Below are 25,885 nucleotides of genomic sequence, written 5' to 3' on the forward strand. Positions count from 1 at the left end.
TCTTTCAGGTTCCTACACTACTAAAAGAACTTTTAGAGATTGACACCCAGGTTTTAATGCAAATGCCACTAGCTTCAATAGACATAATCAGTGATAACAATGTTATGGACCATAATATGATACCTACATCTGAAGGTAGGGGATATCAATTTTTTTAATATTAGTTCCATTTTCTAGGGATTCAGAAAGGTTGTATGAAATATTAACTATATTTATGGGTTTATTTTTCAGCAGTTAGACAAGAGAAAACAAACAGAATGAGCTGGAACGTATAGGCAGCATGAATAAAACCCGCAAAGGAGGAGGAGATGGTTAGAATAATGGAAGAACTTGACAATGTACCTTGAAAACAATTGGATAAACTTAACATATCAATAGGTGAGTGAGGCTGCTCCTCAGCATTGACCCAGATCAAAAATATGTTAATTTGGATGAAGGAAGGAAGGAAGGTGAGTTTGGATTCTGGATTATATTTAATGTCTCATATTTGACAAAATTAGACATGGTTGGCAGGCTTTGTTGAAAAGTGGCCCAGAATACAGTTAACTTCGGGAATTTGCTGTCATCTCATTAGAATCCATTCAGTTTAACACTGAACTGGGCAGGCTAAACATTTAAGAACCTCCCTGCAAATTACCTGATGTGAATAAATGCAAGAGTCCTTTCCCTGCAACTTGGGGTGCCTGACAATGCTTTACTGCTGAAGCTCCCACCTGAGCCACTCACAAACAGCCTGCAGGTTACACACTGACTTCCAGCAGCCTTGTTTACTATTTTCAGGGTGACCCCAACACACTCCCAAATCTCGAATTTTCACCCCCAAAAATGTGTTCTGCACTGTCCAGCCCTCCCCTGGACAGTCCAGATATATTAGGTCCATTGCCCCTCTAACAGGATCAATATATAACAGTCTGCTACCCTACATGGAGTTACCCATACAGTTCTCAGCACTGGATTAGCTTTGATTAAAGAATAAAGCAAGTATATTTAACTACAAGGAGATAGGTTTTAAGTGAATACAGGTATAAGACATTAAAGTAAAAAATGGTTATAAGAGAATTACAGATGAAATGCTTCCTAGGACTAAAACTTACCAAATTAGACTTGGTTCAAGATAAAATTCTTACCACATGGTCTGAGCAATAGGACTGACCAAATTTCAGGTCAGGATTTCTCCCAATCAAATGCTGCTTTCTTTTGTCATCTTAGGTCAAAGCGGTAGATGGATGGGGGAGAAAAGTTGGGGTGCTTTTGCCCCTCACTTTTATAGTCCAGTCACCCTTTGAAATGCATTTTCCTGAGAGTTACTCCTAGATAAAGTTCATTCTGACTGGGAAGTTGGAATCAAGGAGTCTGGAAGTGAAAGAGGTTCTATGCTGTTGTTTTCTAAGGGCTAGTCTACAATGGCAATGCTAAAGTGCTGCCGCAGCAGCACTTTAACGTGCATTGTGTGGTCTCTGCGCAGCGCTGAGAGAGAACTCTCCCAGCGCTCTAAAAAAACCAACTTCACGAGGTAACTTGCTGCGCTCGGGGGTGTTTTTTCACACCCCTGAGCAAGAAAGTTGCCGGGCTGTAAATTGCCAGTGTAGACAAGCTCTAAGATGCAGATCTGTTTGTTTCTGCTCCTCCTTGCCAAAGAATGGCCTCTTGATAGGTGATTGCCCATCCCCTTTGATGATAAGAGTCCTGGTAAGAGTCATCAGCTTGTCCTCTGTCTTTGAGAAACAGGTTTACCCATGTCCCAGACTTGTCCATAAACACACTTCAGTCATGATTTCAGTTTGTTCATAACTTTACATATAATGTTGCTACATATATTTCACCATGATATTATTGACCAGCAAGTTATTCGTTTTCAAATGATACCTTACAAGGCATATTTTGTACAAAGATTATTACAGTGGTGTGTAGGGTGTGAATACAGGGATGCATTCAGTCATAGTGTGTAGTGAAATCAACATTTATTGACATTTACCAATAAAAATCTAATGCTCCCAAGCCTAAGTATAATCATTAGAGTTAAGAATATCTGGTAGTTGCAGCTTTACTGCTTATCTGCAGGTAGATCCTTGCTTTATTGCTTCCTATATCAAACACTTTACATTGAGTAATCATGTTTGAAGGAGACGTAGATTAACTACAAAACTGCATAACTCTTTGCAATTCTCTCAAACCTTTGATAAAGTAGCTACATTAAGAATATGAAGCACTCTCTTTTTGACTTTGTGAAGCAAAGTCATTGTTATCTTACTGAATACTATATTAGAAATACACTAAATGATCTTTTCAAAGGGCCTCTATCTTCAACAATAAGCGATGTACACTTTCTTGTTCTCTAGCTACTGTATAATGAGTTAGTTCTTCTGCCTCCAGTTTCTAAGTCTGTGTGTAGGACAAAATCCTGGAAGACCTAGCTAAGTCACTCTAAGGCAACATTTCCTTTGAAATCAATGTATTTGCCCTGTGGTAAGACAATCTATCCATCTATTCTGGGAAAGTGAGGTTGAAGAAGAAGGCTGAACAAGGAATGGATACAGTGCAGACTTACAATTTGGGATTTTTCAGGTCTCTGTTTCTAGCTACCTCAAAACTTCTGTTCAGGGTTATATCCAAATTGTGTCCAAACTTTTGAGCAAACTGTCCTGCTGTGGAGGACAAGAGAACCCTAAAAGTGTGGAGTGTTTGTGCCAGGTGCAGAATACACCAATAACTGATAAAACAATAGCAATAGTGATTCTATCTTTTAGTCAGATATCAGTTTTAATAAATTATGTTGCCATCTCATAATATTTATTATTATTTATTATTATTAAGAACCAAACACAGGGTTGGGAGAAAAACTCTGCCACTGACTTAATGTGTAATCTTTGGAAAATCACTGCACGCCACACCCTGCTGCCTCAATTTCCCCATCTGTAAAATAGCAAATCGGTAAAATACTACTTGGGTACCTTATGAGTGTATGGTGTGGATTTATCATTGGGCGCAATTTTATACCCACTGCAGTCAATAGGAATTTCTCTGTTTGTTACAATGGGAGTAGGATGACACCCAATGTTTGGATGCAATTGTGAAAAATGCTAAATATTATTTCCCTAAATTAGAATTGTGTTTAAAACTTCCCATGTGAAAAGCTTATAGTCTGAGTCATTCTCTTCCACTTTTAGCCACATTAAACAGTTCAGAACTTGGATTCAGTAACGGGTAAGGTGCATGAATTCACATCAGAAGGGTCACCTTGGAGATGTACAGTATGAGGAGATTGCCTTCCTAAAAGATAGGAATTGAAAATCCCATTGGTTAGTGGAGATGCAGATTAGAGGTTTAGCAGATTGTTTCCACAAGGGAGAAGCCTGCATCTGATCAGCTCTGCTCTGACAAGCAGGGGTTGCTATGGCAATGGAAAGACTATTGAATCCTACCAACTGGCTCGGCTATGCGACAAATATTAAAACTAAATACACCAGCATCTGTTGTAGGCTCTTTCATTCTTCTCTTCAAAGCATGTGTTTGCCATACATCCCACTCTGAAAATGGATGATATTTTTCCTCTAATGCTCCCACAGCCTGCAGTTTCACTTTGGCAAGCTTCAAACCTGCCTATCATATGTTTCAGAAATAAAATAGAGACTCATAATAAGTACCACTGTACCCATTAGGATGCTAACTATAAATGATGCTCCTGACTGCTAAAGACAGCTGAAGTCTGGATGCTACTGTATGCAAAGGCTTGAATAAAATACCTTGAATAACTTATGTAAACAAAGGCAGATGGACACCCTAATAACAGCACAAGTTGGCTTAATGAAGTTATAAAAGAAATAATACTGTGATTTGCATGTGCATTGGGGTATTTGCTTGGTTAAGCCAGGCACAGGCAAAATATCTATGCAGGCTTTGGCAAATTTGGTCCTTAATAGTACTTTACAAATATTTAACAATTCACTGCTCATGACACCCTTGTGAAACACAGGTTTCAGAATAGCAGCCGTGTTAGTCTGTATTCACAAAAAAAGAAAAGGAGTACTTGTGGCACCTTAGAGACTAACAAATTTATTTGAGCATAAGCTTTTGTGAGCTACAGAAGTGAGCTGTAGCTCACGAAAGCTTATGCTCAAATAAATTTGTTAGTCTCTAAGGTGCCACAAGTACTCCTTTTCTTTTTTATGAAACACAATTATTGTCCCTATTTTACTGATACGGTAATTGAAACACGTAGTGCCATTTTCTCCCCCCCCCAAAAAAAATTACACAATATTACATTGTGATCTTAGCTTGCATACAATATTACCACAAATGTTCAAGCTTTAAACTGCCAGTTATATATCTAATTGACAATCTGCATATACAAATGTGTTATTTTTTGCACCTCATTATAGTAATAGTGGATGCAAATTAGGATTCTGATCTGAAAGTAATTCCTTTGACAGACTTCAGTGAAAATGAAAACGCTGTATTCATGCAAATAAAATTACATACATGTATAAGTGTTGCAGAATCAGGGCCTAGGTGTGCAATTACACATGTTTTTCTACGTGCAGCTGTTCGTTTGCATTCTTCAAAGTCAGGCCCTTAGCGGTTAAGTAACTTGTCCTAGGCCAAGCACAATGTTCATGGGATTTGAGCTTGGGAGTTGCTATCTCTGAGCCCTATGTCTAGGCCACTAAACACTTCTTGAATATCCTTTCTCTTGATTGTCTGGCAATGTTGTGTTGCAGCTCAGTATTCTGTGGTTTCCTGAAAATGAGTATAACCCATGTAATAACATTACATTTGTACCGAAAAACAATTCTGTTAAATAGCAAAGTCAGGCTTGGTTGGCAGTTGTAGAATATTTAATATTCTCTTCATCCAAAGAAGATATAGTTATGCCACTTTAATCAATATTTGCTTTATTTCTTACCTCCCAATATTGTTCCACATCCCTTGTAAAGAAGGAAGTTTTGAAGTATCCTTTGTCAACAACATGAGTTCCCTGTAAATTAGAAGTTAAGAACATTTAAATAAAAATTGTTCGGATTTCTTCCAAATAGTCCATATACACAGACAGTACACCTTCTGGAAACAGTAAGATAACAGGGAGTCCGTTTAATGTGTGACTATCACCATCCCCTCTAACATCCAAGGAAATGTACTGTAAAATAGGTTGAATTTCAGTGAACATTTTGACTTCTGAGTTTTCATGCAAAACCTATTTGTTGATTCTGTTTAAAATTCTACCAAAAGTCAGAAATACCTGGTCTGTTGTTCAATGTGAATATCAGATGAAAAGCTAAATACTTTTCCCCCATTTTTGATTTATTCCTTTTGATTTTCTGAATATTCTTCTCTCAAACGCTGTATGAAGCATTCACTATAATGCAAGAGCATCAAGATTTTCTAAAGCCCATCTCTAGTCTGGTCCTGTCAAGGCTCTAGTGGTTTGCAGCCTTAATGCTGCATTTCTCATCTGAATGTGAGCCGTTCATAATCGCTGGAAGCAGAATTATAAGCAGCCTGTACAAAAAAACTCACTCCTGTCCCATACTTCAGAGAGTTGACTTATCAAAGCCCATCAAATGAATGCATTAAATGTATGGGTTTTAGTTTCTCTTTTATCTTACTTCATTCATCATCATTATAAAATTTCTTATCTTTTTTTAAAAAACTACTGCAGAATCAAATGCTGGTGGCAGCCATCTTTATTGGAAATAGAGATTTGGCATTATGAAGAGAGAGAATTTTGTTGCAATCTTCTGTTTTTGACTTCTCATCTATATTGCAAATGAAAATAACTGTTATGGAGATCTGCAGTTCTGGGAGTAGTTGCAGAAATGCACAAACATAGTTCCCCATGGGGTAATTGTGCTGTCAACTTCCACAAATAAGGAATCTGTTCCTGCAGGCATTACACAAGCACAGTTAATCCATGGGGAGCTATGTCTGTGGCCGGCCCAACAGCATGTCGGGCACTTCTGTAACAGAACTGTTGATCTCCCTTATTTTATGTATTTATTTATTTTTGCATAGTCTAAAATGTAACTGACATAAGAATTGATCTTGACTGTTGTGATGAAGATCAGTTACTGACATGTATTTCTGGGGCTTAAGTTGTAATCCCTCAAATACAAAGGATGTAATAATAATACATGCTAAGGGCTTGCTGTGGCAAATAATCCAACACAGATAAAGAGGGTTAGATCCACAAAGGGAACTGAGTTTAGCATTACAATGCCTAAATTTAGGCCCCATACCACACACTGAACTTCTCTGCCTTGAATTAGGTTTCCAGGCTTCCTGTACAAAAGCCTGGAGGGAGATGGGAGCCTAAGAATGGGATTCACAAAAGCCAGCGTACTGAGCAGGAAGCCACCTAAACTAGCTGGTAGGAAATGCTAAGGAGAGGAGTCGGACTTTGTGATGGGTGCCCCCCCCCTTCCGGAGTGCCACCTGATGTACTGGAGTCCAACTGAGCCTGCCCGTTCCACCAGCTTGGGCTCCCTCACCCTGTCTTGCTGAGCCAGGCCCTCAAGCCTCCTCTAGAACACACACAGGTAGGGACACGCCCAGCTGTAGAAAGACACAGACACTGAAATCAACCTGCATGGGAAGAATCAGTTAGGGGATTGCCCACCATTCAAGTGCACACTGCCTCTGGGGTGCAAACCCAAAATTGTGTTGTCTTGTGCTGCACAGAGAACTGTAAAGCATAAGCTCATGAAAATTGCCTCTTCCCTCAATGTGCACAGCTTTTTGCCCCCCAGTTATGAATTGCACAAACTGGTTTAGAGAAAACAAAAACACGTTTATTAACTACAAAGGATAGATTTTAAGTGACAATAAGGGATAGCAAACTGATCAAAGCAGATTACTGAGCAAGAGTCGCATTTTATGCGGGGGTTAGGTTCTAAAGTCAGCGTGTAAGGCGAAAATTGCATATAGTCAAAATTACCCTTGAAAATCCCTTAAGTCGCCCATAAAGTACAGTATACTGTACATGATTTTGTGTACGCTGTACAACCCTGTACAGTAATATGTATAATGTATACAGTAATGTACAGTATATAATAGAGTACATGCAAAATATAATTTTACAGTATTTTTAATTACATAAAAGAGAGAGAGAGGGACGGAAGAACAAAAGAATAAAAAAGGAAAACACTATACCTAACCACTCACAATTCATCCTGGATATTCTTGCTAGTCTACGACAACGATGATAATGGTGAAGTGGTTGGCTCTGGTTCAGCTTGAGAAGTTGATTGTGTAGGCTCATCTGCTGCTGGTTGTTTTTTCTTGAAAAACATGGTGATCAACAACTGTCACTGTTGTCTCTTGAGTTGCTCAAACATTTCTTGATACAGCCTCAAATCGTCCGTAATACTACATGTGATTTTGAGGCTTCGTTCCATAGAGGGATCATATTCAGAAATTAAATCATTCAAGTGTTTCGCTGCTTGGAACACTTCAGCAAATTTTTGAAGATTCCAACTTGCTGGCTCTTCCTGTTTGTCGTTGTCATTTTCGTCTTCTGTAGACTATTTTATCAGTTCTTCTAACTCTTTGTTAGTCAATGTTTCTCTATGGCCCTCAATTAATTCTCCAGTGTCTTCCTCAAGGATGTTGATGAAGCCATCACCACCCACTTGCCTGGCCACCTGAACAATGCATTTCACTTCTTTGTCAATGGTCAGGAAACCCTTAAAATCATTCACACATTCTTTTCATAGGTTTCGCCAACATGCATTGACTGTTTCAGGCTTGATTGCATCACTTATATTAAACAGGCAATGGATGCAATTGGCGATGTTGAAGGACTTCCAGCACTCCATCATGTTAAGACTGGGATCAGCATCCGTAGCACTACGTATCCATGAGAACATAAGCCTCGTGTACGTGATCTTGAAACAGCAAATCATACCTGGTCAAGAGGTGGGAGGATGGAGATGGTACTGGAGGGGAGAAAGACTTCAACATTATTATGCACAAACTGGAGTCCCTCAGGGTGGCCAGTTGCATTGTCTACAATCAACAACACTTTAAAGTCAAGTCCTTTCTCTTCAAGGTACTGCTTGACTTCCAGAATGAAATACTTCTGGAACCAATCCAGAAATAATGCTGCCGTCACCCAACCCTTTTTATTTGATTGCCAGAACACAGGCAGGAGATTTTTGTTCTTGCCTTTTAGGGCACGGGGATTTGCAGCCCTGTAGAGCAAACCCGGCTTTATTAAATGCCTAACTGCATTGCCACAAAACACATTCACACGGTCTTTAGCTGCTTTGAAGCCAGGGGCTTGTCTCTCTGATTTTGAAGTGTAAGTGCAGTTGGGCATTTTTTTCCAGAAAAGCTCAGTCTCGTCAGCATTAAAAACTTGTTCTGGAAGATAGCCCTTTTCTTCTTTGATTTTCTTTAATTGTTCGGGGTAGGCTTTTGCTGCCTCTTGGTTGGCAGATGAAGTTTCACCATTAGTCTGCATGTTTTTGAGGTTGAAGCAGTTCCTAAAACTGTTAAACCAACCTTGGCTGGCTTTAAATTCCTTCTCATCAGAAGGCTATCCCTCTTCAGCTGGAGGTTTGACCAGCGCATAGAGGCTAAGAGTCTTTTCTGGCAACGTATTGCAATTGATAGGCACATGTTTACAGTTCATGTCTTCCAGCCATAAGTTTAATGCCTTTTCAGACTTCACTAAAGTCTTATCACGCACCTGGCTCATCATCTTAGCAGTTGTTATTGGAGCACTTGATGCCACGGCTTGACAAATTTCTCTCTCTCGAATCTCTCAGCATGGCACGGATGCTAGATTCGTTGTGGCCATATTTACATGCCACACTGGAGACCAACATACCGTTTCTCAATAAGTCCAACACAGCCAGTATTTCCTCAAGCGTTGGAACAGATCACTGTTTCTTTGGTTGAGCACCACATGAAGTAGTTGGCTTGCGTTTAGGGGCCATGTTGTATGAAAAATACAGAATGTCTCTTTAAACACTAGAATCACTCAGCGCGGCGAGATGCTCACACTGTGAGAGGCATGTGGGAACTGAGACCAACTGAGAGAACAGCAGATTCACGTCTCCCATTTCATGCTCGTTCCGGGGCATACTCTCATTGAGTGGAATGGTAGGAAGAATCGCCTGCACTACAGTATTTAAATTGTTGTTTTTCTTTTTCTTTTTTTTTTTTTTGCTGAGCGCGTATAGTTGAATGCGCATCCGTTAAATGCGCGTATGACGTGACTCCACTGTACAGCAAACGCACAAGCTAAGCTTAATACACTAAAGAAACTGGCTACAAGTAAAAAGAAAAGGAGTACTTGTGGCACCTTAAAGACTAACAAATTTATATGAGCATAAGCTTTCGTGAGCTACAGCTCACTTTATCGGATGCATTCAGTGTAAATGCTTATGCTCAAATAAATATTAGTCTCTAAGGTGCCACAAGTACTCCTTTTCTTTTTGCAGATACAGACTAATACGGCTGCTACTCTGAAACCTGGCTACAAGTAGTAATTTCTCACCCTAAATGTTGTTTTAAGCAGGTTCCAGAGTTTCTTGAAGACAAACTACTCTTGCTTGCAGCTTAGAACTCCAGGTATTCCTTTCACAGGCCAGACACCTTCTAACCTGGGTCCAGTCCTTTCTTCCCCAGATCAGATTTAGGTCTTTTCAGCAGTCATCTTGGGTGAGGATTCAGTGAAGAACCAACCTTGATTAACTCACTTCCCTGGCTTAATTAGGATTTACATATGGCAGGAATCCTTTGTTTCCCAATTTGATCCCCACCCCCTTTGTGTAAAAATACTAACAGTCCAAGATGGAATCCAATACCAGGTGATATGATCACATGTCCCTGCAGTGTTAAAGAATCCATACGCCCTGAGGAAGACTTCCCAGGAAGGTGGGAAATTAGCATCTTCAAAGTCCTATTTTTCTCCCCAATGGCCCATTGACTAACCAGCCAGACTGATTGCATTTTGTCTGGTGGGCGTTCCCCAGGTGTAAACCCACTTGTAATTGTTACATAGTCAATATTCCTAACTTTAGATACAAAAATGATACATGCCTACAAATAGGATAATCATATTCAGTAAATCATAACCTTTCCAATGATATCTCACAAGACCCATCTTGCATAAAATACATCCCAGATATGCTGCTATCATCTTATAACAATATTTCTATGAAGAATATGGGGAGTAGCATCACAGACTTAATGGATTAGGTACTTAACTCTGAGCCAGAGGGTGGTGCTTCCCTCTACTCAGAATTCACACTTGTGAATCCTGCACTGGAATTAGGCACTTAAGTCATTTGAGCAGGGACTGAAACCTTGGTGTCTCATGAGAGTGTGTTAACCACTGGGCTATAGTTATTCTCAGGCAGCCTCTGAGGATGTCTACTGGATTGGGCTCTGCAGCTCAGTTAGGCGAGGAAACATGTAGTCTCAGGATCCTGGTGGGGCTTGGCCAGAAGCAGCTCAGTGGCATCAGAAGTTAGATGGCTTCACACATGTCCACTGAGAGAAACTTAGGTGCCTGGGAATTTTACGTGCCACAGGTTGGGTAGCAGCTGAGCTTTGGTTTTGAGGATCTAAATTTTGGACTCCCAAAGTAGCAGTTAGATGCCTAAATCCCTTTGTGGCTCTAACTCTAAATGTAAATCAATAGACAAGACTGTACTTAAGCCAAGAATACTGTGCAAGTCTCTCCATCTTTGTTTTCTATATAATGTACTCATCCTTTGTTTTCTATATAACGCAAGAATGAAGTACCTTCTCTGTGTAGTTAAACTACATCAACTTAAACATACTTTCAGGAAAGGACTTCTTAGCTTGAGCATCCACCTGGAGTATTGCTACTGCTACACTTGTTTTTCTAAGCATTAACTTTGTTGCATGATTATTGCAGAGGTTAAGCTTTGATTTTCCAGTGTTACTGTAGTCCTTTAGAGTACCACCAGTTTTCAGCTCCCAACTTACTGCTGAATGTTCCTTAGTTTTAAAGAGCTGCTTCATTGCTGTGCATTATTGATGATGATGTGGTGTGTTAAACCTCTGGTTGCTGTTTATTGTGGATGGCTTTTTCATGCAGCCAAATTCTATGCTTGACGCACATAAACAGCCTCTTTGAAATTAACAGGTTGTACACGTGTATCTGAAAGCTGAGATAGTGTCCCCTGTAAATTCAGGGTTTTGGTAGAATTGGCAGCCAGTTGTGCCGTTTGGATCTAAGTTCAGATTCTGCATCCTCCCAGAGCTCAGAGGTGTTCAGATCCAGGGTTTTGGTTCAGTCCCATTTTTCATTATTGTATTAGATACTTATTTACTTGTTATAATATTTTATAATTAATTCCCAAGATGTTAGATTTTTTAAAACAGGAGGTTGGCCACCAATCAAATAAGGGCCAAATTAATGCTGGTGTAAATGGGCACAACATTGGTGACTTTAAAAGAACTCCATCTGTGTATGAGAGATTACTTTGACCCAAACTACCTCCTGTGCTACTGCAAGTGTCCTCAGCTTGCTTACATTTGTTTGACTGAATATGTTCATTCAATAGAAAATAAAATTGATAGCTCTGCTATTTTAGTTTCAGATCCAGAGGATAAATAGTAGCAGATAAATGCAGCAGACCGCTTGTGAAGGAAAGCAACAAACATAATTCTTCATAAAATGTTCCTTTGTCTGCACATTCAGTCTGCTTAAAAATAAAAACATTGGCTGTGCCAAATCATCGCTAGTTGGCAGGCTGTAAAACAAAAGGATTCTTCCTGATAGAAGTAATCTTACTTTCCATGGAGCTAGTCTGTTCTTTATGGGCACATTGCATGCTAGAGATGTGCTAAACAGATGAAAGGTAATAGCAGAAATTAGTATGGGGAGGGATTGTGTAAAAAGGAGCCACAGATGAAAAGGAGTAAACTATATAGAACAGTCAGCACTTATATTCCAACCAGTTATTTACAAACATTACATTAACCTCATAAAAGCCATGCAGTGTGGATAAATACTAATTTCACAAACAAGACGTAGAAGGGTTAAATGAGTCAAAGAGCACACAGCAAGTCAGTGGCAACATGGAAATTAGATGTCAGACATTTCCCTGACAATATTCTGTGTTTAGATATACGATGTTGCCTCCATTGGCTTCCTGCCAATCAGGGTCTGGATTGTGAATTTAAAATCAGTCAGATGCAAAGTTCACCATGTAGTTGTGCTGCCCCAGGAGCAGAGTAGGGAATGAAATGGCTCTAGCCGTCCATAATATGGGGAATAACTGCCTGGCAGTGGCTGCTCTGCTTCCCCCGTGCTATCTCTGATACAGGTACCAATCATAGGGGAGACTGAGTCCTGCAAGGTGCTCTCACCTCTGGTCCTAAGAGTTTTGAGTGAATGAACAGAGTAGGGGAGACCTCTGTATTTTCTAGTCACCACATCAGGTCGAAAGGTCTCTGGTGAGTGACTGTTCTAGCCCAAGATTTGAATAGCAGCACACACAACACTTGAAAGACCACAACACTTGAAAGTGTATGGGGAGAGGGGGGGAAGTGCTTTCCTGTGTAGGTAATAAAGTTATTTTAAAAGTGGGACATGAAAAACATGAATGTTCTCATTTGAGTGCTTTCTCATGTCCATTCCATGCTAGGTGTATGTGCACGCCACATACACTGTTGCCAGAGATTTTTCTCTTAGTGGTATCTGCAGAGCTGGCTCTCACACCCTGTGGAGTCATGTGCAAAAGCACCGGTATAAGGGGCACCACTGGCCCTGTGCCCTCTCAGTTCCTTCTTACCGCCCATCACGGTTGCTGAAACAATCTTTCTTGCTGTGGCAAGGCTTCTTTCCCAGTGGTTTGGACTCTTCTCCATTCATTATCTGTGTAGTTATTGTAGTTAGTGTACATAGTTCTTAGAAAAAAGAAAAGGAGTACTTGTGGCACCTTAGAAACTAACAAATTTATTTGAGCATAAGCTTTTGTGAGCTACAGTTCACTTCATCGGATGAATGCATCCGATGAAGTGAGCTGTAGCTCACGAAAGCTTATGCTCAAATAAATTTGTTAGTCTCTAAGGTGCCACAAGTACTCCTTTTCATTTTGCGAATACAGACTAACACGGCTTCTACTCTGAAATAGTTCTTAGAGTTAGTATACATAGTAGCGTATATAGTTGTCCCTGTCGTCAGGAGACTTTTTGCCACAGGGGCTGGGCTTCAAGCCATGTACCTCTTGTGGCAAGCTGATGCCAGTGAGTGACCCACCCTCTAGATGTCTAAAGCGTCTGGGGGAGGCTCATGTTAAAGATAAATGCCAGATCTGCAGGGACTTCAGACCTGGTACTAGGAAAGATGGACATTCTGCTGAAGCCATTCTCATGGAGGTGGCCCGAGACCAGTCTTGGAACCAAGCTGTTCCGATCTGCACCAAGTATTTTGGCATCCGTGCAGAGCGCTCCCACGGCACTGTGCTTTTCCTGGAATCATTCTCCATATCTGGTGCTGAGGAAGAAGCATAAAAAACAGCACACCAAGAGAGGGCACTTTCTCGTGCAGAAGGAGGACATGCGGGGACTGGAGCCAATAATAGTGCCGCCGACTCCACCTAGAGTGCTGAGTCTGCCAATCCTGCAAGGACCCCCATCAGCCAAGCTGGCTGGGGACAGGAGAGAGCAAGGAGCATCAAGCTCCTTCCTGGCACCAATTACCTTGGCACCATCTAGGGGCGAACCTTCCATGATCCGGACACAGTGGTCACTGACCCGCTGCCGGTCCCTGGAGCCCCAGGACCACCTTGAGGCAAAATCAGATACTGTTCCGCCATGGTCTCCAAGAGAAGAATCCTCTTTGGCGTCCGAAGGGGAATCCTTTGCTCCACCAAAGACCTACTCACCAGTACCCAGCCTATGCACAAACAGACTTTGGTACTGGCCCTTTGGTGAGCATCTGGCCAGTAGGCCACTGGCTGATGCAATGGCCATACTGGAATCCTTGGGGGTTTCCCTTGGTACCAGGTCCTCCCTCCCATTGCTCATAATCTGTGGTTTCAGAGAGACGTGCCACCAGCCTGGATCCCGATTCCAGTACCAACCCTTGTGCCAATGTCCAGGATGTGACCCCAATGGATGTGGTGCAAGCAGAGGAAGAGGAGGGAGCTGCCCCTCCGGCACAAGCCTTCCTCCTCATCTCCAGATGAAGCGGTGGCAGGACCATGTAACCTGCTCCCTCAGGTCCTTGATTTCAGGGCCCACCAGGACCAACTGAAAAGACTTGCTGCGAACCTGGCTCTGGGGGTTGAGGATCTTGAGTCAGCACATAGCCTGTTGGATATCCTGGCTGCAGCTGCTCCCTCCAAAGTGGCCTTGCCCCTCAACAAAGCAGTGATGGGACCAGCCAAAAGCTGTGGCAGACTCCATCTTCTCTGCCCCCCCCACCACCACAGAGGGAAGAGAAGAAATGTTATGTACCAGCAAATGGGTTCAAGTACTATTCATTCCCCCCTTTCCTGTTAGTGTTGGCAGCAAATGACCGGGACCGACAGAGGCAGTCTAGTGCCACCCCAAGAATAAAGAGGCTAAGAGACCACATCTTTTTAGACAAAAGGTTTATTCGATGGGCAGCCTCCAGTTACGTATTTCCAACCAGCAGGTGTTGCTGGGGAGGTATGATTTTAATCTGTTGGACTCGCTGTCAAAATTCAATGACTCTCTTCCGCAGGAGTCAAGGCAGACATTCATGGCCATCCTGGAGATGGGCAAGAGCGTGGCCAGGACCTCCCTCAGGCAGCTCTGGATGTGGCAGACTCAGCAGCAAGGTCTACGGCATCAATGGTCACCATGAGGCATTGTTTATGGATCCAGTCCTGGGGCCTCCCTCTCGAAATTCAACAGTCCCTCCGCGATCTCCCCTTTGAAGGCTCCTCCCTGTTTTCGGCACAGATGTACTTAAAACTTCACATCCTCAAGGGCTTGAGCCACCCTCCGGTCCTTAGGGCTTTACATGCCACCAGCATCCAGAAAGCAGTTTAGACCCCAGCAGCCTTCCAGGTTTGCAGCACCTCCTAGGCAAGATCCCGACAAAAGAAAGGGGAAGGCTTACAAGTGTCGCCAGCCCCTTCCTTCCACCTTAGCCTCCCAGTCGGGCTCTTTCAGATATTCCAGCGGGGACAATCAGGGATTTTGAAGGTGTGCCTGAGAGCGTTATGCCAGTCTCAACTCCAGGTCCTCTCCCCCTTTTGTTTTTTGGACCACCTGTCACCTTTCAGACCAGTGTGGTCATATAAAACATTGGACCGTTGGGTCCTGAGTATAGTAACAGTTGGTTTCACCCTCCTGTTTTCCTCCACTCCTCCCTTTTACACACACCCCATCCCCATTCCTTTTCAGGGACCCTTTTCATGAGCAAATAGTCACCCAGGAAGTGCAATCCATCCTATATGTGGGGGCATAAAGGAAGTTCCCTAGGACTTGAGAGGGAAGGGGTTTTACTTCTGATATTTCCTAATCCCAAAGGACACCTATGGCCTGTCTTGCACCTGCATTGCCTCAACAGATATCTCAAGAGACTGCGGTTCCATACGGTCTCCCTGGCCTCCATCATTCCCTCTCTGGATGCAGGAGACTGGTATGCCATCCTCGGCTTAAAGGATTCTTATTTTCAAATCTCTATTTTTTGTGACCACAGAAGATTTCTTAGGTTTGTAATGGCTCAGTGCCACTACCAATTCACTGCTCTCCCCTTCAGTCTATCGGCAGCCTTCACAAAATCTATGGTGGTAGTACCAGCCTTCCTCAGGGTATGCAAGTCTACCCATACCTTGATGACTAGCTGATCAAGGGTTGATCACAGGCTCAGGTACAGCATAGCATAAGCACAGTCCAAGCCACTTTCCACGTGCTGGGCCTGCTGATAAACGAGCAAAAGTCAACTCTGGTTCTGGTTCAGAGAATAGTGTTAATGCTCAACTCGACCCAAGCCAGAGCTTTTCTGCTGGAGGCCCAGTTCTGGATTATGTCAGACCTGATATCCAAGGTCATGGCCACCTGATGATGACTGCTTGGGTCTGCCTCAAACTTTTGGGATGCGTGGTGGCATATACTTATGAGCTACAGTATGCAAGGCAGCGCCTCAGGCCCCTCCAGATGTGGCTGAGCAAACACCAATTAGACTCTGTACTGCTTCCAATCCGCACTTCCCTGGCCTGGTGGAAAGACCCAAGATTGGTAATGAAAAGGGTACCCTTTGTTGCCCCTCAGCCATCTGTAGACTGAATCTCAGATGTGTCAGACCTAGGGTGGGGAGCCCACCTCAGGACCCAGGGCCTCTGGTCACAAGAAGAACTCTCCCTACAAATAAATGTCAGGGAATTCAGAACAGTACATTTGGCTTGCTAAGTGATCTTTCTCCAGATCTCAGGCAAAGTAATGCAGGTCCTGACAGACAACATTGCATCAATGTTTTATATCAACAAGCAGTGAGGTGCTTGATCTTTGGCCTTGTACCAGGAAGCTCTCCAGCTGTGGGACTTCTGCATGATATACTCCATTCATCTCAAGGAGACACAGCTCCCGGGAGCCCAGAACGTACTGGTGGATTACCTCATCAGATCCTTTTCCTCACCATGAGTGGTCTCTTCACCCGGCGGTCATCAGTATCATCTTCCAGAAGTGGGGACCTCCCCAGGTGGACCCGTTCACCACCAGGGAGAGCAGGAAATGCCATAAGTTCTTCTCGCTGAGCAGGCACAGCAAGGGCTCCCTCTCCAATGCCTTCCTGCTCTCGGGGGAAGACCATCTACTGAATGCCTTCCCACCAATCCCCTTGGTTCACAAAGTTATCCTAAAAATCAAAAGGGACAAGGGGAGGGTTACCCTAATAGCACCGGCGTTGCCATGCCAGCATTGGTTCGGCATGGTTCTGGATCTCTTGGTGGCAGCTCAACTCGCACACCGGCTTCATGGACTTCACATGGATTTCACAAGACCATGGCCGGTTGCTTCACGCAAACCTTACCCCCCCTGACTGCATGGATGCTGCATGGCTAAAACCTGTAGAACAAGCCTGCTCGGATCAAGTTTGACAGGTCTTGCTAGGAAGTATAAAGCCTTCCATCAGGGCTACCTACTTGGCCAAGTGGAAAAGGTTCACTTGTTGGGTCTCCAAATGCAATTACTCTCTATCTCGATCTTCTCACAGTTTATCTTGTTCTTTCTGCTCCACCTAAAGCAGCAAGGTCTGCCGATCTCATCTGTTAAGGTTCATTTGTCAGCCCTCTCAGCCTTCCACCCTCCAGTGAATGAGAGGTGAGTGTTCTTCACGAGATGACGGTCTGGTTTCTCAAGGAGCTGGAAAGACTATCCTCAGGTTTGCAAACCGACCTCCCCCTCTCATGGTACCTAAACCCGGTCCTGTCAAGATTCATGGGGCCCCCCTTTGAGCTGTTTGCTCCCTCTTTACTGCTTCTCTCCTGGAAGGTCACCTTTCTGGTGGTGATCACCTCAGCCAGAAGGGTTTCTGAGATTAAGACCCTTATCTCAGACCACCTTTACACAGTGTTTTTCAAGAACTAAGTCCAGCTGCACCCCCTTCTGGCCTTCCTACCAAAAGAAATAGGAATTCATCTCTTGCTACTCCCAGTCACAACAGCTACAGTTGAGCATTGTTTTTTGTCATTGAATAGAATTTTGAGTTCTGAAAGAAGTCGCCTTATGCCTGATCACGTGAATGAACTAAAGAGCATATCAGTTGACGGAATGGAAGTACTGGATACACAAGAAGCCACCGAAAATGAACACACTGCATTCAAGAAGTTTATTAACAGAGTTGTGCAAAATTAAATCTAGAAACCAAGAAGGATGTAAATATAGTGCTTCATAGAAGGCTTGAGTAGCCAACTTTAATTTTAAAGCATAATTTTAAAACATGAGTTAAATCTAATAAAATGGTCATGAAACCATTTTTCAGTTTTTTTACTATAGTGCCATAGAGCCCTATCTTCACCCTCATGGTCTCACCCCTCATCGGTCCTGACCCTTCCCCCCCTCTGTAAATTCCAACCCCCCCCCATTTCAATTCCTGGGGGAAACACTGCATGAAGCTTGCAAACATTTCAACTAAATCCTGTATTACCTTTGTTTAGGGATGTTTTTCCCAAAAGTTATTGACTGGTAGAGTAGCCAGTGGGAAAACCATATCTCCATATTCTGTTAGATGTATAGGGTCATCACTGTGCATTTTGATATGTGCTCAAATACATGAATGTTCCACACATACCATGTGCATCCTATGATAGACCCAGGCCAGTTGGGTACAGCAGAATAGCAGAAGGCAGATATACTGGCCACTGGGTTAACAGTTTTCTGTTCCTTGACTGACCAGAGCACGGGCTGCACCAGGCTAATGAGAACACCTTACTCCAATTAACCTGCAAAGAGTCAGATGAGGCCATTAAGCTAATGTGTCCACCTGACTCTAAGGCCCCTCTGATAATATAAAAGGGCTCACTCCAGTCAGGCAGAGAGGAGCGGAAGTGAAGCTGAAGGGCTGGTTAATGAAGACACCCTCAAGTCATCAGTAAGGGAGCCCTAAGGTAAGGGTGAAGAAGGGAGAAGCAGGAGAGCTGTGGGAAAGTGGCCCAGGGAAATGTAGCAACTCTGGCAGTAAAAAGTTGGCTGCCAACAGCTGCTACCATTAGGGTCCCTGGGCCAGAACCCGGAGTGGAGGGTAGGCCCAGGTTCCCCCCAACCCACCACTATCGAAACACCTCCTGGGAGGGGAAAACAGGCCCCTGTCAGGACAGGAGTCTAAATTGTTTTGGCATGAGGCTGTAGGAGCAACAGAGACTGTGGGAATTCTCTTACCAACCTCCATTGCTGGCTTATGATGAAAAGGGCTCAGTAGACTGTATCCCTGGCCCTAGAGAGAGAAGGGCTACGAGGAGGGTTGCAGTGAGCCTCCGAAGCTAGCATAAACCGCCTGGAAGCACGGGATCCATGGGGACAAGGTCAGAGCTCTGCTACAATACATACCATGATGGTACAAGTAATCATGGTTAGATCATTGGAGACCTAATTAGGTACATAATGTAGACCAGTTAGAGACACAGCTGGATATTTGTGCACATAAATACTGCAATTGTTTGCATAATGATGGCAATTATATGCACATTTGTGTGCCCTTATTTGCATGTCTAAAGATGTAGTCTGTGATGTAAAGTTGATTACCACAGTGTATTTTGTATATTGTACAGTAATGTTTGCTGTTAGTCTCTGATTTTAATGTGTTTGCGTGGCGGTTCACCAATGAAAAATTTGACTCTTGTGCAGAAGGTGTACTATACTCTTTATAATCTCTAACAGCGTACAGCAGGGGGTTCTCAAACTTCATCACACCGAAAGACCCTTCGGACAATAAAAATTACTACATGACCCTAGGGGAGGGGTCCAAAGCTCAAACCCTGGATGGGGTGGGGGAGCAAAGCCAAAGCCTGAGCCGCACTGTCCAGGGCAGGGAAGCGAAGCCGAAGGGATTCAGGCCCAGGCAGGGGGCCTGTAACCTGAGCCCTGACACTCAGGGCTGAAGCCCGAGGGTTTTGGCCCTTGGCAGCTTTCTGGGATTGAATATAGCTTCGGCTCCATGCCCCAGTAAGTCTAATGCCAACCATGGCGACCCCATTAAAATGGGGTCCTGACAAACTGTCGGTTGGGACTCCAAAGTGGGAGAACTGCTCGTGTACGGTCTTTAACAGTAGAAAGGACGTGAAGACTTTACAGAAATGTTTCCCTTTTCTTATAGTTCTAGAAGCTTTCTACATAATATACTTTGTATAGCACATTTACCTACCTTCCTCCTTGAAAATTGGTACACTTTTGACATTGTTCAGTCATTAGGCAATGTGGTAGATGCAGATGCTCAGTGGCCAAGTGATACATGATATATATGCTTCTTTTGGGCTTCCTTGAATGGAAGGAATTCTTTCCTAGTTGGCTGAGACAGCAAGTTGTATAGGAATAGCCGAAGTCATTGATCTATGGAGAATACAACGGTCCTATCTGAAGAAACTCTGATTGGTTTATAAAGATTCACTCTCCTCTATCTGCTCAAATGATAAATATGGCTTTAATGCCATTTAAGGTCTCCAGACAATGGTATAAACCATTCTCTAGCTCAGTCTGATCTGACTAAAGGAATTATTATTTTGTCATTCACAGGTAGGCATGATGCTATAAAATATTATATAGTTTCTTTAAATTTAGTCTTCACTTTATCAAATACCTAATATAATATTTTGAATTTATATATAATGCTGTTCATTCATGGATCTCAAAAGACTTTGGAAACATTGGTAAATGAGGTAGACAAGCATTAGCTTCATTTTACAGACAGGAGACTGAGGCCAGCAGTTAAGGGCCAAACTTTTGTAAATGCCCTAATAATTTTAGGTGTTTCAGTATTTGGATGCCCAACTTTAAATGTCTAGTACCTGATTTTTCAGAGGTGCTGAATATCTGATGTTCACATTGGCTAAATTTAGAGATACAGATGCTCAGTACCTCGGAAATCTAGTCCTACCTGAGGTGTCGATTTTTGGTGAAGAACTTGAGGCATCAAAAGTTTGAAATGGTTTCTAAAATGGTTTGTTCATGATTATAGTCTTGCAGAGCCAGGAATATAATTCAGAAGTCCTGACTCCAGTGCTCTGCTCTAACCATTTGATATAACCATAGACACTATATTCAATCCCAGAAAGCACTCAACAGATTGCATCATGCTACCATTCAGATAATGATGAAATAGAAATAACTATCCCTTGCCTGTCCCAACTTTGTGTTTCCAGAATGTTAGATTTAATTTTGGAGGAGAAAATCGACTCATCTAGCCTGGGTCTGTCACAGGTGAACAAAATGAGGGCCTACCTGTTTAGGACATGTAAAGATATTCATCCTATATATATATATATATATATACACACCCTATATATACACCTGTCAAAACTATGGGTAAATCCCAGATGAGCTCTGCGGGCTCCAGTTATGGGGAGATAGTAACACAATTTATGAAGTGGCTACTGCACTTCATCAGACTATTTAACGCACTATATTTACCATATATGCTAAGAAATGGACAGAATGAGCCTAGCTTTTAGACTCCTGTCAGTGCCATGTGAATGCAGACTGCCTATTGCATCCTGCTCTTCAGAATATATAGATGAGGAAAGATGGTCTTTTCGGTAAAGAACAGGTCTAAGAGTCAGGAGACCACAGTTCTTCTCCTGACTCTGGCACAGACCCCAGGTGAACCACATACAGCCAAAGTTTCAAAAGTAGCCACTGCTTTTAAGTTCCCAAATTGAGAGTTGGGCTGGATTTTCAAAGATGGTAAGCACTTGCAGCTCCTTTTGACTTCAGTAAGGGCAGTGGATGCTTGGCATTTCTGAAAAGCAGGCCTAAGAGGAGCACCCACAATCAGGAGCCACTTGGGGAAAAAAAAATTTTGGCACTTCTCTCATCTGCTGACTAATATAAAAAAAGCAAGACTCAAAATAAGGCAAAATAGAATCACTGTATCAAAGCATATTCTTTTTGAGCTACACAGTGACATTGAATTAGTCTGTAAAAATATGTATCTGTTACAGACTTGTGATTTCACACCCTGTCAAAAATGTTTAGAAGTGTCAAGCTGTGACAGAGACTGATTCAAAGTGAATGGGGAGATTAGTTGGTTTACTACTTCTGAAAATATCATATGTATATCCTTGTGAAATGAGAGTTATACTTGAAATAACCAGTTATATTTATTTCAACAAATCATTTAAGTTGTACTCCAGGCACCAATTAATGTAAATAATGAGTGAGAGGTACTGTGGTGAATGGAATGACAAAGGGTGCGTCTAGAGTCTTTGGGGGGGAAGTAGCTATTACTATGCTGAGTTGGCTAGTATAAATAGAAACGTATCACTCTGGGAATGGTAGAAAGGATTTATTAAATGAATTGTGTAACAAACATGCAGTGGTGACGTGTGTGACTGTAGCAAGCATGTTGGCAGCCTTCTGTCTTGAAGATGGAATAATTTATCAGGAGTTGCATGCAGCTTTCCAGGACTGGTTCAGCTCAGCAAAGCAAATTCTAGTCTTGCAGGTTGCTTTTACTGTCTAGTGTGAATTAGTCCCTCTGGGTTTATTTATAAAAAAAAAAAAATTACTAAGCAGAATGCGTGGAGGACGTATGGAAACACTGGCAATTTGCTCACTATGCTGCACTGCACACTTATTTCTGCTCAGTTTGTGCATGCTACTAAGTATAAAATGCCATGGTTGGTGGCAGAAGGTAGAAGTTTTCCAGATGGTGGTGCTAACCCTTTGGGGGCCCTAAGCATGAATATTTTTCCCCACCCACACACACTAAAAAAGGCATATTCTATGAAAATAATAATAAAAAGCATATGGGGGGCCCTTGAGCTGCTTGTGGCCCTAAACAATAGCTTAGTCTGCTTATGCCTTGTGCCAGCAGTTTCCATATGACCTTATGTAAAGTTAATTAACAAATGCTGGGAGAGGTTCAGTGTACCCTATATTTGACAAATCACCTGTGTCGCTGTGTGGGTCCAGCTCCTGACTGGATTTAGTAGTAGTATAAAACTGAAAACAAGAAGTCTGGTCTGTTCAAAGATTTTTTCATTTAGAAACCTGGGGTTTAAATTGCTTGCTTATGAAAATTATCCTTTCACCATGGAGTCTGGAATGTCACACTCAATGTATAAAGTCCACTCGGTCCTACTTCTTGTTCAACCAATTGCCAAGACAAACAAGTTTGTTTAAATTTACAGGAGATAATGCTGCTCACTTCTTACAATGTCACCTGAAAGTGAGAACAGGTGTTTGCATGTAACTGGTGTTGCAAGATATTTACATGCCAGATATGCCAAACATTTGTATGCCCCTTCATGCTTCGACTTGTAGGTTCTAATGTTTTACATTGTTTTGTTTGAATGCAGTTCTGTAAGAAAAATTCTACATTTGTAAGTTGTGCTTTCACAATAAAGATATTGTACTACAGTACTTGTATGAGGTGAAACGAAAAATAGTTTTGGTTTCTTTTTTTTACAGTACAAATATTTTGTGACAGGGTCGGGCCAGATGGCTACAGGAGTAATAGAAGGCAGATATATTAGCCCCAGGCTAAGTAGGTCCCTTTTCCCTGGGTATGGTAACAGAGAAGGTTCCACAACAATCAGGAATCTTTCGGAGACAAGACAGGCTGATTAGAACATCTGCAGCCAATCAAGAAGCTGCTAGAATCAGTTAAGGCAGGCTAATCAGGGCACCTGGGTTATAAAAAAGGAGCTCACTTCAGTTTGTAGTGTGCGTGTGAGCAGTTGGGAGCAAGAGGCACTAGGAGCTGAGAGTGAGAACGTGGACTATTGGAGGACTGAGGTATACAAGCATTATCTGACACCAGGAGGAAGGTCCTACGGTGAAGATAAAGAAGGTGTTGGGAGGAGGCCATGGGGAAGTAGCCCAGGGAGTTGTAGATATTGCACAGCTGTTCCAGGAGGCACTCTAGACAGCTGCATTCCACAGGGCCCTGGGCTGGAACCTGGAGTAGAGGGCGGGCCCGAGTTCCCCCCAAATCCTCCCAACTCCTGGTCAGACACAGGAGAAGTCGACCTGGACTGTGGGTTCAGAAAAACGGCCAAGCTGAGGGCTGCCGTGAAGCTCTAAGGTGAGCAAATCCGCCAATAAGCACAAGACCCACCAAGGTAGAGGAGGAACTTTGTCACAATTTGTAATAAAAAAAAAAGTGAGTACTTTACATTTTGTATTGTAATTGAAATCAATATATTTGAAAATGTAGAAAAACATCCAAAAATACTTTTAATAAAGTTAAATTGGGATTCTGTTATGCTTTAACAAATCAATTAAAACTGATTAATTGCAACTTTTTTTAATCTTGTGATTAATTGTGATTTTTAAAAAGTTGTTTGACAGCCCACAAAAAATGTGATATTTTGAGGCATATTAGCAAGAGTGTTATATGCAAGATGTGAGAAGTAATTCTTCTGCTCTACACTATGGTGATAAGGCCTCAGCTGGCGTTAATGTGCACCACATTTCAGGAAGGATATGGACAATTTGGAGCGAGTCCAGAGCAGAGCATCAAAAATGATTAAAGATCTAGAAACATGACCTATAAGAAACAATTGAAAAAATTGGGTTTGTTTAGTCTGCAGAAAAGAAAACTATGGAGGGCATAACAGTTATCTAGTACATAAAAAGGGGTTACGAGGATGAGGATATTTGAGCATAAGAATGCATCCGAAATGTAGCTCACAAAAGCTTATGCTCATATAAAGCTCTTTAGTAGTGTACAGCAAAACTACAGAACAGCTTAGTTCTGCAGAGAACAAAATTCAGAAATTAATAATTAGTGTTGGTATTTATATAAGCAGAAAAATGGCCTGTAATGCCAGGACATCAGAGTTAGCACTTCAACCACTATGAAACATACCATGGGTTCTTTAATGACCATCAGTTTTCTGTCTTATCCAAAAGATGCATTGAATTACCTATTACATCTCAGAATACTGATTTGATTTCTCAGACAAGTTTCTTGCTGCCAGGGCTACCCTTACATTTCATGTCAGTTCAGTAAAATTGTCAATTTAATAATAAAAATATTTGTTACAAAATATACTTATTTGAAAATTAAGCATTCAAATATCCACTTCAGTTGAACTATAGCGAGAACCCTAACTAATTGAAATGCACAGAATAAATATTGCCAACACTAAATAGCCAAGAGCACCCTGCTGCTTAATGTAGGGTGGAATAAAATGACTGGTGAGAGAGAGGGCCTAGAAAAGGAGACTCAGGGTTACAGGATGGTTAGGCATAGAAGGAGCAGTTAGTTTCAACCATAATGGTGTTAATTTGTGAGGAGATGTAACTTTGATTATATTGCATAGACTTCCCCCACCTCTTTTCTGTCTTTCTAGATTATAAACTCATTGGCCAAATAGGGAGCGTATTGTCTTCCATGTTTGCATCCTAATGTACTACATATAATGCAGTACACACAAGTTTGAGGAGGAGCGTTGCTTTTATACACATCATGGCTGGCACCGGGCAATATTCCTTTATTATCCAACTCAGAAACCTATTTCAAACACTTGGACTGGAGAAAACAGGATCATATACCAGATCAGGTAGCCACATTTAAGTAGCATATGCGCAGTCTGGTTGAAACTGCCAAGGTTGATAAGACCAAAGATTAAAACAATATCATTTTAATGTTTTCTGCTAGTCTTTTACCACAGTGTCTAGTATAGACTGAAAAGTATGAAATACACTTGCTTATCCAAATAGCTCATCTGGAAGAGCACCAACCCTTCTAGGCCAACACACCGATTATCTGATAGCTCAAAAAGAACTGTTTCACCTTTTTGTATATTTTTTGCTGCTTGGGTAAATCCAGCTGCTTCAGAAGAGCAACTACTGCATTTCATTTCTATTCCTATTCATTTTTAACATTGAACATACTGGCTGGCTTTGTGCTACAGTAGGTTTCTATTAGGAGCTTCAGTGGAGAATAGCAAATTAGACCTGGGCGGAACATGGCAGTTTTGGTTTCGCATTGTCCACTCTTCTTCTGGATTTCACCTTGTGTGGGTTCCCAACTTTTCTCCTACCCCCCCAAGCTTAGAATACGAATGAATACAAAGCAAAACTGAGCTGAAGGTTCTGAAGAATTTCTACACAAAACCACGACAGCCCCTAGGTCTGCTTGAAACCTGCAGAGCAGGGTCACAGGAAGATTGCAATAAACCTGGTCTGAGTATTGGGCCTAGAGAGAACTCCGCTAGCCTTGCTGTAGACAAATATACAGTGCTCAGCATTAGCATTGAAACAAACA

The 25,885-nt window shown here is 42.2% G+C and overlaps 2 long non-coding RNA genes across 2 annotated transcripts in view; one reads left to right on the plus strand and one right to left on the minus strand.

Annotated features, from left to right (window-relative positions):
- LOC122456305 overlaps positions 1-1,164 on the plus strand; it is a 119,650-nt gene extending 118,486 nt beyond the window's left edge. Inside the window, exons 6-7 of the long non-coding RNA XR_006275152.1 lie at positions 9-135; positions 232-1,164. This is a non-coding gene — a long non-coding RNA (uncharacterized LOC122456305). The remainder of the gene's footprint in view (positions 1-8; positions 136-231) is intronic.
- A 735-nt stretch (positions 1,165-1,899) lies between these two features.
- Positions 1,900-20,508, minus strand: LOC122456307. Its single transcript, XR_006275154.1, has 3 exons — positions 19,813-20,508; positions 4,904-4,975; positions 1,900-3,270 (listed from the first exon to the last, which is right to left on the minus strand). It is a non-coding gene; the product is annotated as an uncharacterized LOC122456307 (long non-coding RNA).
- Between the last annotated feature and the right edge of the window lie 5,377 nt (positions 20,509-25,885).

The sequence above is a fragment of the Dermochelys coriacea genome, chromosome 12, assembly GCF_009764565.3.
Source record: "Dermochelys coriacea isolate rDerCor1 chromosome 12, rDerCor1.pri.v4, whole genome shotgun sequence".
Classification (NCBI taxonomy): domain Eukaryota; kingdom Metazoa; phylum Chordata; order Testudines; family Dermochelyidae; genus Dermochelys; species Dermochelys coriacea.